The sequence below is a fragment of the Castor canadensis genome, chromosome 4 (genome assembly GCF_047511655.1).
Source record: "Castor canadensis chromosome 4, mCasCan1.hap1v2, whole genome shotgun sequence".
Classification (NCBI taxonomy): Eukaryota; Metazoa; Chordata; class Mammalia; order Rodentia; family Castoridae; genus Castor; species Castor canadensis.
In genome coordinates this window covers 130656912-130674361 of record NC_133389.1, presented here as the reverse complement: position 1 = coordinate 130674361, position 17450 = coordinate 130656912, and the positions used below count along the sequence as shown (strand labels likewise).

The window sequence follows — 17450 nt, the reverse complement described above, 5'->3', positions numbered from 1 at the left end:
AGGATTCCTGGGTGAGAGGTAGGTAAATTTTATTTGGATAGATATTGCCAAATTGTTATCCATAGATATAGTATCACTTTGTTCCCTTACCGACAATGCATGAGCTCAATGGCTTCCCTAAGGTATTAGAAAAAATGATTTTTTCTCAGTCTGTTAAGTAATTTAGAAGTGTAGTTCTCTCAGCACGAGAGGAACATTATTTTGTATTTATAAGTGCAATCTGTAATTCATTTTTTGTGAACTGTTTCCTCATTTCCTTTGCACTTTCTATTAGGTTATCTGTCATTTTTTTGTTCTTGATACAGAGGAGCTCTTTGTTTATTAGAGATGCTGCAAGGAGTGTGGTGATGTTTATCTTCTGTCTATCATACACATGATCTTTTCTCAAATGGAGTTTAGCAAGTTTTTATTCTATATCTTCTGCATTCTTTAAAATGTTTAAAACTTTTTTTAATGTAGAGACAGGTACCTTCCCAAATATCTGAGCTCCATAAGCTTTCAGATTTACACTCTCATTTCCTCTGTTGGGTCTTTCTGAAACAAGACTGAGTGACAGGCTAGGATACAACTCCCACCCACTTCCTTTTTCCTGATTTACATGGATTTTGCTGTCATTCTTCCTTGTGCTCTTCATGGACTTTTACACCAACCCTACATTTTCTTGGTGTACCTTGCAGATTATATCCTCTTCATAGTTTTGCCACAATTTGAAACTTATTTAGATCAAAAAGAATTTCATTAATGTCTTCTCATAATCAACATGCCATTCAAAGTGTGCTACTTTTTCTATTCTAGGGAACTATCTGCCAAAAACCGTTGAGATGTGCTGTCTGACTGGGTGAGAATATGCAAAAGCTTGTCTAGCTGCTACAGATAAGCATAAAGCAAAAATATGACCACAATTTAAAATAAAGTTAGACTTTCAGCTTTATCTCCAGAAAATTTTTATAACAAAATTTTGCAACAAAAGATTTTGCAACAAAATTTCTTTTTTTTTTTTTTTTTTTTTTGCAGTACTGTGGCCTGAACTCAGGGCTACACCTTGAGCCACTCCACCAGCTCTTTTTTGTGATGGGTATTTTTGAAATAGGGTCTTTCGAACTATTTGCCTGGGCTGGCTTTGAATTTTGATCCTCCTGATCTCTGCCCCCTGAGTAGCTAGGATTACAGGGTAATAAAAAAATTTATTTATTTTAATGCTTTTTTCCATACTTTATTCTTCCAATGTTAACAGCTGATAAGTTTGCTCCTTGTGGCAATAATGTATTATGTATAAAAAAAAATCAAGGTAGCTTCTTTAAGTACATAATAAGGAGCTGGGATATTATGCTTGCCTAGCAAGCCCTAGATTTATCCCCAGCACCACAAAAATAAATAAATAAATAAAACAGGCTCTAGTTTAGGACATATGAAGGAACATTACTGCTAGAAATTGAGGCCAGGTTTATTTTAGGTTTGACTTTTGAAAAAAAGACTAAAAATATACTGCTATTGCTCTTCCATACTCTTTTAAAAGGTGGCTAGTCTGTCTCAAGAGCTGTAGTGAGAAATGTCTTGATAAGATGCAAGATAAAAAGCGAAAGTTAATGTTCTAGTTCTGACCCAATTCCCTCTGCACCTGGATTTCCCTTATATTAACACATAGAGAGAGAATGGCAAAGGAAAAAAGAGAAGAACCTAACCCAAGATAATTTTTCTCTACTCTTTCCTGTCTACTGAATTAAAAGACAAAGCTACAGGTATCAAATACACTCACACACACTCATACTCACTACAGTCACACACAAACTCTCTCACACACAACTCACACTTTCACACACTCGCATTCACACACAATCTCTTTCTCGCTCTCTCTCTCTCTCTCTCTCACACACACACACACACACACACACAAGACTTCACTTCTAAGCCAACCAGTCAAAAGGAAGAATGACAGAGAGAAGATTAAAATTCCACTGGAGATGTTGCTGCTGGTTTTCTCATTCACCTATCCTCAATTCCTTAATTTAGGAAAGAATTCACCACCAACAGAAGTAAGCTATTCACACACTTCTTTTAGCTATAACTGCACAAAGTGCTGGGTCTCATTAGGCAAGTCTCTGGGCCTCTGTTTTCTCACTTGGAAAATAGAAGACGTTGGAATAGATAATTTTTAAAAACCCCTTTCAGACTTAACATCTTAAGGAATCAAATTAAAAATCATTTAAGCATCAAGTCATCACACCATTATCAGTACTTCTAGTGTCTGGGTATTTGCTTGAACAGAAAAAGATAGTCCATCATTGTGAAAGAAGATATTTTGTGCATCAGTCATGAAGTTTTTGTATTCAATCTCATATACAGAGAAACCTATTCAAATGACAATCTTCTGACATTTTATTTAAATGTTATTTATTTAAACTTGTTTTTACTTACATTTATTCACTTGAACTTACTTTAAGCTTAGTAGTTAAATGTCATATGTAATGCTCTCGCTAATTGAGTTATCCCTTAAATTGTCCTGGATGATAAGCTTCTTGGTTTTGTGTTCCTTTCCTAGCTCTACCTTTTGTCAGCTTCCTATAGATTTTCTGGGACACTGGCCCTGTCAAATGAAATTCCCTGGATTAATCCACCAAACTGTGACCAGAAGAAATCACTGGGGGCTGGCAGAGTGGCTCAGGTGGTAGAGCATTTACCTAGCAGGCATGAGGCCCTGGGTTCAAATCCCAGTACTGAAAAAAAATTAATTTAAAAAAATAAATAAAATCACTGCACTTTTCTGCTCCCTATAATTTACCTCCTCATTAACATAAACCTTATAATTTACAGATATGTTACATTTAGATTATGACTTATTTTAATATCAAAGCAATACTCATACACAAAGGAAGTGAACACAAACTCACAAGAGGATGGGTTCATCTAACCCTTCAGAACTTAGAACTTCCTCTCATCATGACTCAGTATACTCAATTCTCTATAAAACTTAAACTTGAATCTTTAAGTAGCCATTTATTTCTGCCTATTTTCTACTTTTCCCTTTAAAAATCAACTCAACACTAAGTTCTATTCTGTTCCTAACAACGCTGAATTCCCTCATTCAACTACCCCTTCCCTAATCTGTCTTGCTCCTTTTGATAACATTTAAATGTTTTCATGACAAGAGGACTAATCTTGACCATAAAACCTTCTGTGCTTCACAACAAACAAAATAGAACTACATTTAAAATAACTTCTTTACAAGGACTGCATATATTTTTCTATAACAGTCTAAACATAAATCTAGAAAAAGTTGGGGGTACAAAAGAAAAAATAGATACTGCATATAAACTCTAAACTCAAAGCCAGATCTTCCCACACACTTGCACACATATTCAATAGTGATTTCTTATCCGAAAATTATAGTTTAGGTCAACCTTTCAGGAAAGACATGTTTATGATCCAGCACTTAAATCTGATACCTGGCACACAGCAGATGTTCAATAAACACTGGCTCTATGAGGAAGAAAGGCACTTGATGTGCTGTGTCACCTTCACATGACACCCACAGCCACTGGCCACTTCACTGTGAAAGTGATCAGCCTTGGTTTGGTAATCGAAAAAATAGATGCAGAACTACTTCCCAAGTTCACGAAAAGTCAGAACCTCGCTAGAACAGCAGACTACCAATTTCAGTAACTGAGATGTACTTCATGCTCACCCTAAATTTAGTTATTACTAAAATTAACTTTAGTTCATTGTCTTAACCAAAGCTACTAAATCCATTCTGGATTTCAAATAATTAAATACAGCCATTTAGGGAACCTGAGGAATGCACAGTTGAAGACAGAGATGTGGACACAGCCCTGACTAACACAGGCTACAGACTCCTACTGTTGTGCACTTTTTGGTAACTTCTGACTTTATTCATAAACAAGCTTTGTTCCTTTGGGGGGGGGGTCAGTCTTTTTTTTTTAATCAAAATGCTGCCACATTAATAGCAGTTAACTATTTAACTGCTATTAAAATTGTCAGTAAGATGCTCTGGGGATTGCTATGCCAGGAGAAGGCAACTGAGGACTACATTTTGTCAGAGACAACTATACAGCCACCACTGTAACAACTGATGTTAAATCAGTGAGAAAATACAGTTAGAGATAGCAAAGATTATCAAGAAGCATAAGCAAAATCAGGAAAAAAATTTTAGAATATGAGAAAATGCTAAAAACCTATCACAAAATTTATGAAATAAATAAGCCATCTAAAATGATAATCAGTCATTATATGTCAGAATACCCTTAGGACAGCATAGACAATCCTTTATTTTAATGAAAGAAACTTAATGGGTTGTAAATGCTCTATCTCTTTCAAGGAAGTATAGAGAGAATTTGCATGCACATGGCATTGCTTGGCAACATTTGATGGGAAACAGTGTGAAACAAAGTTTACCCCAAAAGGTTCTAGTCCCTCAGTCCTATCTTGTTTCCTGCATCCATGTGAGGTGACTATTAATAGCCTCATTTCAGACGTGCAATAACTTAGGATCGAAGGATCCCCATCCTCCCAATCAACAACCCAATAAACTGTACTGATCCAACACTTCCGATTTAATCCCAGCATTCTTTCAACTGTGTGCCTATCTCACTGTCAATGCCGACACATCTTAGCACTTATTTCTTGTTTTCTTTACATCAGTAAAGAAATAATACAAGTTTTATTGTAGTATTGTCTCTCGAAGACTTTTCCATACTCATTCAGATAGCTCAGTAGAGGATCACATTCTTCAATGTGAGGGTCCTAACTGCTCACCAGAGCTCCAAGCCCAGGTGTTCAAACATGAGTTTGGTAGCTATTAGCTCCATACTTCACATGTGCAAACCACATTAAAAGCTCCTGCTGCAGTTTCCCTAGTTCTTTTGATTACAGTTCAACATCTTTGACTCTTTCCTCCTCCTCTTATCTAGGATCATAAACCCTTGGATTTTCCTCCAGTGTGTTTTAAAACCCACTCTTTCATTTTCATTTTCTCCAAGCTTAAGAATTTGCATCTCAACCAAGCAGCTTTCTAACTAGGGGCTCTGCGGTGAATCTCTCCTCCTACCCTCAATCCATCAGTTCCGCAGACTTCTAATGCTGTTGGAAAATTTCCCAATTCTCTTCCACTTCTGTTCATATCATTTACTCAGTATGAAATAGCCTTCCTCTTCTCAGCATGGCAACTTCCTGCTCATCCTTCCTGCAAATCTCCTTCATGAACCCTTGGCAACTCATGCATACACACAGGAACTGCTTCTCGTCCTTCACCTGACATCTTGTTAGTATTCTCCTGCAGAAGCTTGCTGTCCTGTGACACTTTTTTTTTTAGAACTTTAAAAATATCATCTGGTCCATGTATTATCCTCTTTTTCTTTTTTTAATATAATGACCACCTATGAACTCACTGCCAAACCCAATTAGATCATTACTGATCACATATCCACCTATGTGCTCCTCTCTAAGCTGCGGTCTTCCAAAAAACAATTAACATCCTAAATGTTATAGTCATCATTTTCTTGCTTAAAAAAATGTGCACTTCCACACATACATGTATGCAAAATAAATGCTTGTTTGTGTTTGGTCATTTGTGTTTGCTTGCTTACCTGGCTTATATAAATCAGTAAAACTATCCTGGACAATAAAATGATAATACCTAGTAAGTTGGATAGTCACACAACTCTACAAACCAGTAATTCTATTCCTTGGTATTTACCCAAGAGAAATACTTGTAAGAAACATGAACGATCAAAGCAACACTGCAAATTTTTAAATTAAAACAAATAGCCATTGGCAAAATAGAAAAACATATTATGTTATAGGACACACAGTAGAATACTGTACAGCAGTGAGAGTCAATGAACTACAGCCACAGATGACATGAATAACTCTTACTGGCAATACTGAGTGACAGAAAAAAAAAGCACCAGAAGTGAATAGAATTTTTTTCCAAGATATAAAATAGCATTACAATTATTAATGTTTGCAGTAAAAAAATTTTAAAACGTCTCTCTCTCTTGAGGATTTATACCTTATCTTTTCAAAGGAAGACTACAAACCCACATGGTCAGGAACACCTTTTATTCTTATTTCTATCTCTCACAGTGCCTAGACTAGTGTCTGAACAGAGTGGGTTCTCAATAAGTGGTTATTGATGGGACAATCACCAAAAGCTAATTGACCAAGGCATTTTAATAAAACTGAAATCTCCCTAGCCCAATGGTTTCAAGAGTAAAGTCATGTGAAACTTATATCTGCTTATAATTTTACCCAATTCTGTATCTGCAGTACTACTACAGACCTCCAACCATAAACATTTCACCTTGGAAGAACTTTATCCTTCTTGTTGGTATAAAGTTAATATAAGGTTAAGTCAACGTAGGGATAAGAAAACACAAATTATGTGACACTGCAAAAGGCAAAAATCCGACAGAACAACATCAGACTAAAGCCAAGAGACATCTGACAAATCATAACTGGAAACTGCAATGTCCCCAGATGGGCATCATCTGAAGGTATAAGTAAGTTATCCATCACGACTGAAAATATAAGCAAAACCAGAAAAAAAGCAAAGGTTTTACATTTCAAAATATTTTGTTTTTATCTTGAGAAATTTTTTAGGGGAAACTATATTAAAACTAGCTGAGAAAAATAACAGGAAACACACTGCACCAATCAGGGCTTTCTTTATAACCCTATGAGGGCTGTGTCACAATTCTCTGTAGGTGACTATAGCTGAGTTACACAGCAGTTTCCCTTCGACCTTGGGAACTCTGCTTAGTCCGAGTTACTGCGAGGTCTTCTGTTTCATTTATTATTAGTCTTTGTATCTGCAATGCTGTAACAGTAGATAGGAATATCAACACTGAACTTGCAGTACCCAAAACTGTACAAAAGCTTCCAAAAAGCAACGTGCGGGGATGGAAGGAGGAGAAAAAAAAAAAAAGCAAACTAAACAGGAAGGAAGCATAGCTTAATAGTTTCAACATGGGAAATTTCTTCTTCATTTTCTCTTTGAAGACATTTACTAATCAGCGCTGTGATATATAACACGAAAATTTTAAATTTAAGAAAAAACATGCTAGAAAAATTATTTTGTTATTTAAGGGGAAATCACAATGGAATATAATACACAATTTGCTAAATCTCGCCCAGTGATTTAAAAATGGAAATACTCATAAAGAAAAAGGCTTACGGGACTTTGCGTCCGGAGAAATAATCTGGCAATCCAGTGAATTCACTTAGTTTCCTGCCACCTGCTTCATGCCCATTATGTAATGCTTCCCCAGCTTTAGGTCTCTAGTTTAAGCAACCGTTCAAGTGTGTCACAAAATCGGTATCTAGTCATAACTTTCAAAAGCAGCTTAAAACGTGGCTTGCGGATGTGTCTATATCCAGGCAAGGCTTTTTAAAAATCTGCTGTTGTCATTAGTTCTTCCCAGCTTCCTCCCCGGCCAGGTTTCCCACCCCCTCCTCCCCCCAGCATCCCCGGCGACTCGATCTGCGGGCAGCTCGGGCTCGGTGCAGGGGAAGCACGTCTCGACTGCAATGCAAACCCTGTCCCGATCTGAACCGGGGAGGCAGAGCGGGGCCGGCGGCTGCAGGAGGGCTGCAGGGGCGCCAGCAGGGGGTGGACAGGGTGCCAGGCGAGGGCAGTCCGCAGTGCACGCGCACAACAAAACCCAATGCACAACTTGCCCAGCCGTTTCTCCCGGCTCCCCGGATTCCCTGAAAGGTGCGGCGTAGGCGTCAGCTTGCGCGGGCGCGCCGATTCGCTTCTCCGCTGACAATTACATCAGTCCTTCCCCCGGTCCCGGCTTCAATCCCCAGCCAGCCCAGGGGTGGGGACGCGGGGACCCGGGCGGCGCGGGGGAATGCGGGCGCCAGTGCCAGGCGGTCGAAATTCCCCTGTAACCAAGGGGAAGGATGGCGGCGAGCGGGGGCCGTGACCCAGACGCCCCCTCCCACGCTGGCCACGCGAGGAACTGACAGGGTCTCCGGGGTCTGCCTGGCTGGGAGGGGTGGGGGAGGTCCGGGGGAACGGCGACGCCTTGGGGCCCCGGAGCTGCGGCTGCCCACCCGCGCGTCTCTCTGGGTCCTCGGCCCTCCGGACACGCACAATGCCCCCGGGCCGCAGGGTGGGCACTGGGGTGTCTGCCCCAGGCACCGGCTCCGCAGCGAGGACGCCTACCTGGAGAGCGGCGCGGGGCTCCTGCAGCGGCCGCAGCGCGAGGCGGGAGGCGGCCCCGGCAGACCGCCAAGCGCGCGGGCTGACGGAGTGGCAGAGGCTCGGGCGCCGCCTGCGCGCGGAGCCGCGGTCCCCGGCACCGACAGCGGCCGCGGCAGCGCTGCGCCTCCAGTGGTCCTCCGCGCCGCAGCCCCTCCTCTCCCACGGGCGGGGCGCGCTGGCGGGGCGGCGCTCCGGGCTCCCCGCCCCCGGCTCCCGCGCGCCGGCCCCGCTGGAGCGGGGCCACCCGCCGCGGGCTGCCGCTCCCGCCTCGCTGAGCGCTCCTCCCTACGCCGCCTGCTGCGCGCCCACCGGCGTCCTTCGTCCCCTTGGCGCGCGCGGGGCCCCCCAGCCTGGACTCGCCCAGGGCCGGGCCTCGGTGGGAATTCCTGGTGTCCGGAGATCACCCACGGTGGAGACCCAGACATGGCCAGGGCCATAGAGGTGCCCTGTGCGTCCGGTCCAGCGGAGGCAGGCTGGCCGGGCTAGAAAGGATGGCTCCAAATGACTCCCGCGCTCGGGCTTCGGATCACAGCAGCTAGGAGCACTGCAGGAGAGTGATTCATATGGGAACCGCAGCCAGGCCACCTTCCCGTGGCGCTGCCAAGCCCCTGTCCTGTGACGCCCTTCGAAGGCCGTCCTTCCTACACTGTGTGCCTGCTCCCTGTCCCTGACTGTCATCGGGGACAAGAACTTCCCTAGCCCTGAGAAACACTTGAATTATATGAAAGGGAGGCTCCCAGCAACCTCAGTCCCATCTCAGTACACCTGGCCCAGTCCTTTAACCCTTCCACACTTAATGTCTTCCTGGCCTGTGTCCAAGAGAAGATTGATCTGAAGGCAAATTGATAGGAGGGACGGGGGTGATTTAAATATTTGCTCAGAAGGTTCGTCTATGAAGGGATGACTGAGGAAATGTCAACATGCCAAGACATTTCTGTGAGCATCTTCATGGGGAACAATCCAGAGAACATGGACTGGGCCTAGAAGGTAGTTACAGAACAGTGCTGGGGTACTTTGTAGGCTCTGTAGGATATCAGAGGAAAGGAGTGCCTTTAAAAATTAAAGATACTGCTCCCTACTGAGACAAATATGACAGCATTTCACTGTTCTCTGTGCTGATAAAAATCCTGGTGTGCTATGTAGCCCAGTCACAGGCCACATGTACTCTCCTACATGCGATTTATCTTGACTCTCTACTCTCATCCTTTTGGATTAATTTCTTCCACCTTGACTAGTAACATTCTCTTTTCAAGTCACCCAGTGACAAAGTAACAGATGCGGGACCCTGTGACACATGGCAGTCCCACCTTCACCCCTCCCCTGTGAAGACAGTCTCCTCAAGGGAGCCCTTATGCTGCTGACCTTCACTTGGTCATAGCTACCTTCCATCTGGGTTCCAATGACAAAAACACTACTGAAACAGTTTTCACACCAACGCACATACACACATGCACACACCCATATATATACCTACAAAGTGTAAAAGATGAGAGGGAGCACACACAGTCTTTAAACATAATGAAGTTCTCAAAAATTTTTTGAACCCTCTTAGCAGAATTATAAACTATGGGGGAAAAGGAGGGCATACCATAAACCCAAATCTCATTTTTTGTTGTAAGAATGTCTGTACACTTTTTCCTCTGTTCAGAGTATCTGCATCTGTGTGTGTGTTATTGTGTTAAAAAAAAAAAGGTTTATAGATCAGAAGGAATGTCTCCTACCTGTCTCATTGACAAATGGTCAAATAAGATTTAATGGCACTACATCTATCTGGGGGAAATGAGTGGATTAAAGAAAGCTGTAAGTACAGAGTTGTATACCAAGGCAGTTTCTCCACTCTGTATCACAATATTTTGAAAACTCATAGACTGGAATAGATACATAAATATGAGTAACAGGCTTTTCATTGCTTTGTGAGCTATGGCAGGGATATTGCTCAGCAAAGTGCCAGAAAGCCATGATTTCATTATGTGTATATTCTTGCTAAGAGTTTAAATCACAAGTCATATGATGTTGGCTGAAAGGATCTCTGCTATCCCGATCCATTCCTTTTATTTGTCTCAGAAATACTTGTTTCTTTTTTTGGTGAAGAAAGAAAATACATAGTCTTTTTTTGGTGAAGCAAGATGATGATGTTCTTAAATACCCAGTACTATTACGCATAAACGAGCCAAGCCTCACATGAATCATTCTCCACTATCAACTCGTCCAATGCACATTTTATTTTCAATGTATTTTTCCCCCCTGAAACTGGAGTTTGAACTCAGGGTCTTGCACTTGTTAGGCAAGTTCTCTACTCTACCCCTTGAGCCATGCCTACAGCCCACATTGTAGTTTTTTAATGGGCACTATTTTGGCTGAGTTTGCTAGGAAAGCTGAAGTGTTAATGATTTGCTAATGCTTCATTGAAAGATGCAACCCCAGGGCATCAGGAGTGGGGAAAGGGGAAGTGAGATGGGGAAGAATGGGAAGCAAATATACGATATGTTGCCAACCTAGTCTAGGCTTCATGAACCTGAAAAGACACAACCCGGTGCTTGGCCATGCTAAGGAATAATCATCAAAAGGAGGCCAAAGAAGAAATTTACCAATAAGCTACCGCCCATATCCTGTCTCCCACTGGTTGAAATTTACTCTACCGGTGGTTAGTTCTCCCTCCTTCAAGGTTGTATCTGACCCTTTGGGCGGCTACTAAAGAAAGAAATTCTATGCGCTATAACCCAAGTACGATACTTGTGCTGGGTTGTTCTTTAGGCAACTTAGTTATACTAGGAACCATGACTCCCCAGCTCCCCTTTTATGTGTGCTTACACGTCTATATTTGTCCAATTGGGCAAAACTGAAGTTGCCTAATATTTGGAGGCAAAAATGACACAGCAGCCCTTACATTCTGAAAGTCATCCTTGGTTCTAAGTGGCAAAAAGACAGTTCCATAACCCTGCCGGTTTGGATTCCTCTGCCAGTGTCGAGGCTGGTCCCTGATCCTTTTCACAGTCTTCATCTCCTCCCCCAAATGTGAATACTAATTTCGAAGAAAAAATTCCTTACTCAACATACTCACTGTGGATCTGCTCCCCTAGTGGAATTCTGTCTCCCCAGGGCCTTAAGCCTGAGCTGCTTTACTCTTGTGCTGGGGCAGTCACAGGAAGCAGGTGAGGCAGGACAAGTAGCACAGAGGCCTGCAGCAATACTCTATACAAGCAGAAAAACTACCCATAGTTTGGCATTGTATTTGTTCATTGAGAAGATTCAGCTTTGAAAATATTTTAATATTACTAAATTAACCTATTTTGGTGAATCACTCTCTATCAAAACGAACAATTGCTTATTCTATCTTTGTTGAGACACCCTGGTTTTGTTAACGGCGCTGGTACAGTCTGTGATCAGAAGATCCTGTATTTTGTGCTCCAAATGGAAAAATCCAAGCAGACCACATGGATGGGGTGAGGTAGGATAGCTTTATTGAGAAAAGGGGCCCGTTCTGCAAGTGAAGAAAGAGAAGAAGAAGAAGAAGGGGGCATGGTGGATGCAAGTGGAGTCTGCTGACAGAAAGAGAGCACTTTTCTTTTTCAGGTCCCTTTAAAACCTACACTACCCCATAGGAGGGTAGGCCCAGGAGGTTCTCAACCAATAATGAGTGAATGGTAAGGGGCATGGGCGGTTCCCAGCAGGTGAGGGAGGTCTGGCCCATCCCCAGGCATCCTACATGAGCCCCAAACTTTTCCTACTTCTAGCCTGCCTCAGTTTCTTGAATGGAAAACAATAAATCAAACATCACTTGGAAAATTCTGATCACTACCTTCCCCTGAATATGGAAGCATTGTCTTTGAGTTTCCCACTTTGATACAAATTTAAACATGAGGATGAATACTCCCTTTGTAATCTTTTTATAAAGTAAATTTTAAGACAAATTTAGCACTTTTACAATATCAAAGGAACACAGTGAGTAATTCAAAAGGCCAAGTCTTTGGAACAATGAGGGTTGCAGTGTTCCCTTGTGCTTCTAAGTGTGAGGGGTCTTGATCTAGCCTTACTTACCATTTGTCTGCCAGATTTGATGATGTCTTTGCATATTTGCATAATTTTTTCCAGTATATGCAGTGCTCCCTAAAAATCTCATATATTGTTGAAACTTTTCTTCCCAAGAAGAGTGCCATCAAGAACTCCTCAGTAAGAATCTGGCAAGTTCAGAAGTCTAAACTTCATTTTCTGAACTTTCTCCATGTGGTCCTACAGCCTTCATTCCCACACTCTTGTCATCTGCCAAGACAAGCTGATCCAGTTCCACTTCAGAGTGAACCCTTCTTGCAGAATGCTTTATCAGAGTGCATAAGCAGAGAGAGAAGTGAGATTTTTTATTTCAGCTTACAGGAAACAGGTTAGCCTATTGGGAGGGAGTGGCTACTGGTTTATTCATTTAATTCAATAAATTTTTTTATTCATATGTGCATACATTCTTTGAGCCATTTCTCCCCCTTGTCCCCCTTCCCCCCCCGCCCCCCCTCCCCCCCTCCCCCCTCCCCCCCACCATCCTGGCTTCCAGGCAGAATATGTTCTGCCTGCTTCAATTTTGTTGAAGAGAAGACATAAGCAATAAGAAAGACATAGAGTTTTTGCTAGTTGAGATCCAGTTAAGATAAGGATAGCTATACAGAGAGATTCCTAGCATTGCTTCCATGCACAGGTGTATTACAACCTGAATTGATTCATCTCTACCTAACCTCTTTACTACTTCCCGGTCACCTTCCCATAGTGACCTTTGTCATTTTAAGGTTACTGTATTAGCTCCTCTATAGTGAACATATCAAATACCTCCAAGTTTTGGGTTTCCTACCTTTCTCTATTCCCCATGTATGTGTCCTCCCCTTAAAGTGTGACCCATGTCCAATAATATTACTGCAATAAATGCTTTTTGAGTGCCTGGAATTAATTAGGTAGTATCTAAGCTTTTGAGATATTAAGAGTAAGCAAAGCAGCAACCTTTGTCTTCATGAAGCTCACATTTCACAGAATGAGACAATGAACAATAGACCCAACAGAGGAGTAAATCACACAGTGTATTAGAAATCTGTGAATCATACGGGAACAAGTTGAGCATGTTAAGAGAAATAGAGCAGGATTGCAAAGTTGCACTATTAAATAAAGAAATCACCTGACCTTCACTGAGGAGGGGACACTAGAGCAAAGACTTGAGGGAGTTAGTCATGAACATATATGGGAACAATAGGCACTGTGGCTCATGCCTGCAATCCTAGCTACTTGGGAGGCAGAGATCAGGAGGATCATGGTTTGAAGCCAGCCTGGGCATATGGTTCATGAGGCCCCATCTGGAAAATACCCAACACAAAACAAGGCTGGCAGAGTGGCTCAAGTGGTAGAGTGCCTGGCTAGGAAGTGTGAGACCCTGAGTTCAAACACCAGCCCTACCAAAAAAAGAGAAAGATATTCCCATTCCATTAACAAGACCAGCCATTGCAAAACCAAAGCCTGTGGGCTGAGCATGCATGGTGTTCCAAGAAGGGCAACAATCAGACTGCCTGGGACACAGGGAGCAAGGGAGTAAAGCAGTGGGGCCAGATCATAAAGGGCTTGTAGGGCAGTATAAGAACTTTGAGTGTCACAGGATTCACAGAGAAGAGTGAACTTATTTGACTAATGTTTTAGAAAAGCCATTCTGGCTGCTCTGTGTTGAAAATAGACTCTGGACAAGTAAGTACCAGATGGGGAGGTGGCTGTTCCCTTCAGCCCAGTTATTGGTAAAGGACGTAGAGGGCCAAGTGGTGGAGTAGCTATGGTAGGGAGAGGTAGAATGCAGCTTCAGCATGCTTTTTGTTTTGTTTTGAGACAAGGTCTTGCTAGGCAGTCCAGGTTGGCCTGGAACTCAAGATCCTCCTGCCTCAGTCTTATAAGTGTGTTCTACCACATCCATCAAGAACCCAATATCTTTTTTTGACAGTACTAGGGTTTGAACTCAGGGCCTTGAGCTTGCTAGGAAGGCTCTATACCACTTGAGCCACACTACCAGGGGAACTCAACATTCTTGTTAGATAAGAATACCAAAGGAGATGAAGGTTCTCTACAGATACATTAGTGTAGCAATAGATGTTGCTTACCTGAGGCAAATCATACCTTCTACCAGCACTTTGGAAGGATTATTTCCTCTATATTTATTTCCAGATAATGCATCTTAGAGACAATGAATCAGAGTGAGAAAGTCTCTTTTCAATTCTCTTTCATTTCGGTAGGTTGACCTAAAGGATTATGGCCATTTGGTGCTCAAGTTTGTAATACCTCTTTAACACCAGCATATCTCCCATTTAATAAACAAGCAGATCCTAGGCTTAAGTCATTGATAATAACAAGATGTTTCCAGAATTTAATAAAATTTTTTGTTGGCTTTCACAGCATCAATTTTTATGGTTATTTTCTACTTGCAGATTGTGATATGGTTGTAATGTAAAGTTTATTTTTAGAATGAAGAAAACCATTAAGAGCCACTGGACCCACTGGGCCATGAAAATCCACACACATACAAACCACAGTCCATACACAGAATCACCATCTCAAGCACAACTGGACCATGCTTTTTCAAACATATATAGACATAGGCATTGTTTTTGTTTTGTTTTGTTTTTGTGGGACTGAGGTTTGAACTCAGGACTTCACATTAGCAAAACAGGCACTCTACTACTTGAACTACACCTCCAGTCCATTTTTCTCTGGTTATTTTGGAGATGGAGTCTTGCAAACTACTTGCCCTGGCTGGGCTTGCACCACGATACTCCTGATCTCAGCCTCCCAAGTAGCTAGGATTACAGGCATGAGCCATAGGTGCTGGCATTCTTTTTATTAGTAAGATACAACGTTTAATTAATAAGATACAACTCATTTAAAAATATGACTAAGCTGTCAGTAGATTTGGATTATAAAACTTATTACTTTTATGAATGGGTTCACAGGTGTTTTTATTTCTTTATTTTTAATATCATGAGCCTTTACATTGAAAGCGGTTGGGAGACACTGAATTCAATAATGCTCAAATGTATTATACTGCCATGTGTAGTGCTTCATGCTCATAATCCTAGCACTCAGGAGGCTGAGGCAGGAAAATCTCAAGTAAGTCCAGCGTGAGATCCTGTCTCCAAAACCAAACAAAAGAAAACCCAACAACAAACAGCAGAACAAAAAAAAAAAAAAAAGAAGGAAGGAAGAAAAGAAAGAAAGAAAGAAAGAGAGAGAAAGAGAGGCAGGATTCCAAGATGGCAGCTAGAGGGAGGAAGCAGAAAGCTTCCTAAAGTAAAATCTTGGAGAGACACTGCAGATACACTTTACAGGAAAAAACACTGAGAAGAGGCAAAACTTTGACTCCTCCAGACTCCCAGCCCGCGTGTAACATTCCCACTTCACGTTAAATGGAGAAACCAGAGGGCTCCCACGCTGCCAAATGCCAGCACCCAGACCATGGGGGAAGATGCAGAGCACAAGGTGAACTAAGCTGCACACGGTACTCCCACAGACAACCCTGGGCCAGATCAGCATAGCCCCCTGGACAGACCGACCCTCACCAGGGAAAAAAGAGAAACTGAGTAATAAGCAATAACAAAAAAGACACATAGCAAACAGGGCAGAGTGCCCTGAGTGCCGAAGGGGGGGGAGGGGAATCCCTCACAACAAGCCGGCAAGAAAGTAGAGAGTAACATTGATTCAGCTGCAAACAACCAAACCCTTAAACAACAGACACTAAATGACGGGAATCACCACATACCTATCAGTACTAACACTTAATGTTAATGAACTTAATTCCCCCATCAAAAGGCACTGTTTGATGAAATGGATTAAAAAGGAAGATCCAACAATTTGTTGCTTACAGGATCCATCTCACAGACAGAAATAAGCATAGGCTTAGGATGAAAGGCTGGAAGAAGATTTACCAAGCCCCTGAAAACAGGCAGGAGTAGCAATACTTATCTCTGACAAAGTAGACTTCAAACGTACATTGATCAAATGAAATAAAGAAGGACATTCCAAACTAATAAAACAGGAAATAGACTAAAGGGAAATAACAATTATCAACCTATATGCACCCTATGTCAATGCACCCAATTTCATCAAACATACCCTGAAGGACCTAAAAGCATATATTAACTCCAACACAGTGGTCATGGGAGAATTTAACACCCCATTATCATCAATAGAAAGGTCATCCAAGCAAAACATCAATAAAGAAATCCAAGATCTAAAATATACAATAGATCAAATGGACCTACTTGATGTCTACAGAACATTTCATCCAACTTCTACACAATATATATTCTTCTCAGCACCCCATGGAACCTTCTCCAAAATAGATCATATCCTAGGGTACAAAGCAAGCCTCAGCAAATATAAGAAAATAGAAATTATACCATGCAACCTATCTGATCACAATGCAATAAAACTAGAAGTCAACAACAAAAGTAAAGACAAAAAACATGCAAACAGGTAGAAACTGAATAACTCATTGCTTAATGAACAATGGGTCATTGATGAAATACAAGAGGAAATTAAAAAGTTCCTGGAAGTCAATGAAAATGAAAACACAACCTACCAGAACCTATGGGACACAGCAAAGGCAGTCCTGAGAGGAAAGTTTATAGCCATGAGTGCATATATTAAAAAGACTGAAAGATCTCAAATCAATGACTTAATGATACATCTCAAACTCCTAGAAAAACAAGAACAAGCAAATCCCAAAACAAATAGAAGGAGAGAAATAATAAAAATAAGAGCTGAAATCAACAAAATAGAAACCAAAAAAACCATACAAAGAATTAATGAAACAAAAAGTTGGTTCTTTGAAAAAATAAACAAGATCGACAGACCCCTGGCAAACCTGATTAAAATGAGGAGAGAAAAAACCCAAATTAGTAGAATCAGGAACGCAAAAGGGGAGATAACAACAAACACCATGGAAGTCCAGGAAATCATCAGAGACTACTTTGAGAACCTATATTCAAATAAATTTGAAAATCTTAAAGAAATGGACAGATTTCTAGATACATATGATCATCCAAAACTGAACCAAGAGGAAATTAATCACCTGAATAGATCTATAACACAAAATGAAATTGAAGCAGCAATCAAGAGTATCCCCAAAAAGAAAAGTCCAGGACCTGATGGATTCTCTGCTGAATTCTATCAGACCTTTAAAGAAGAACTGACACCAACCCTCCTTAAACCGTTCCAC

The 17450-nt window shown here is 41.5% G+C and overlaps 1 protein-coding gene across 12 annotated transcripts in view; it reads right to left on the bottom strand.

Moving 5' to 3' along the window:
• The window catches only part of Osbpl6 (oxysterol binding protein like 6), a 198714-nt gene extending 190387 nt beyond the window's left edge, over positions 1-8327 (bottom strand). For 11 of the 12 annotated variants that reach the window (XM_074071170.1, XM_074071169.1, XM_074071166.1 and 8 more), the window contains exon 1: positions 8186-8327. The gene's annotated coding sequence lies outside the window, so the exon portion shown is untranslated. Of the gene's footprint in view, positions 1-7189; positions 7431-8185 lie in introns of those variants that run through there. The other variant, XM_074071167.1, reaches the window with a different exon arrangement.
• Between the last annotated feature and the right edge of the window lie 9123 nt (positions 8328-17450).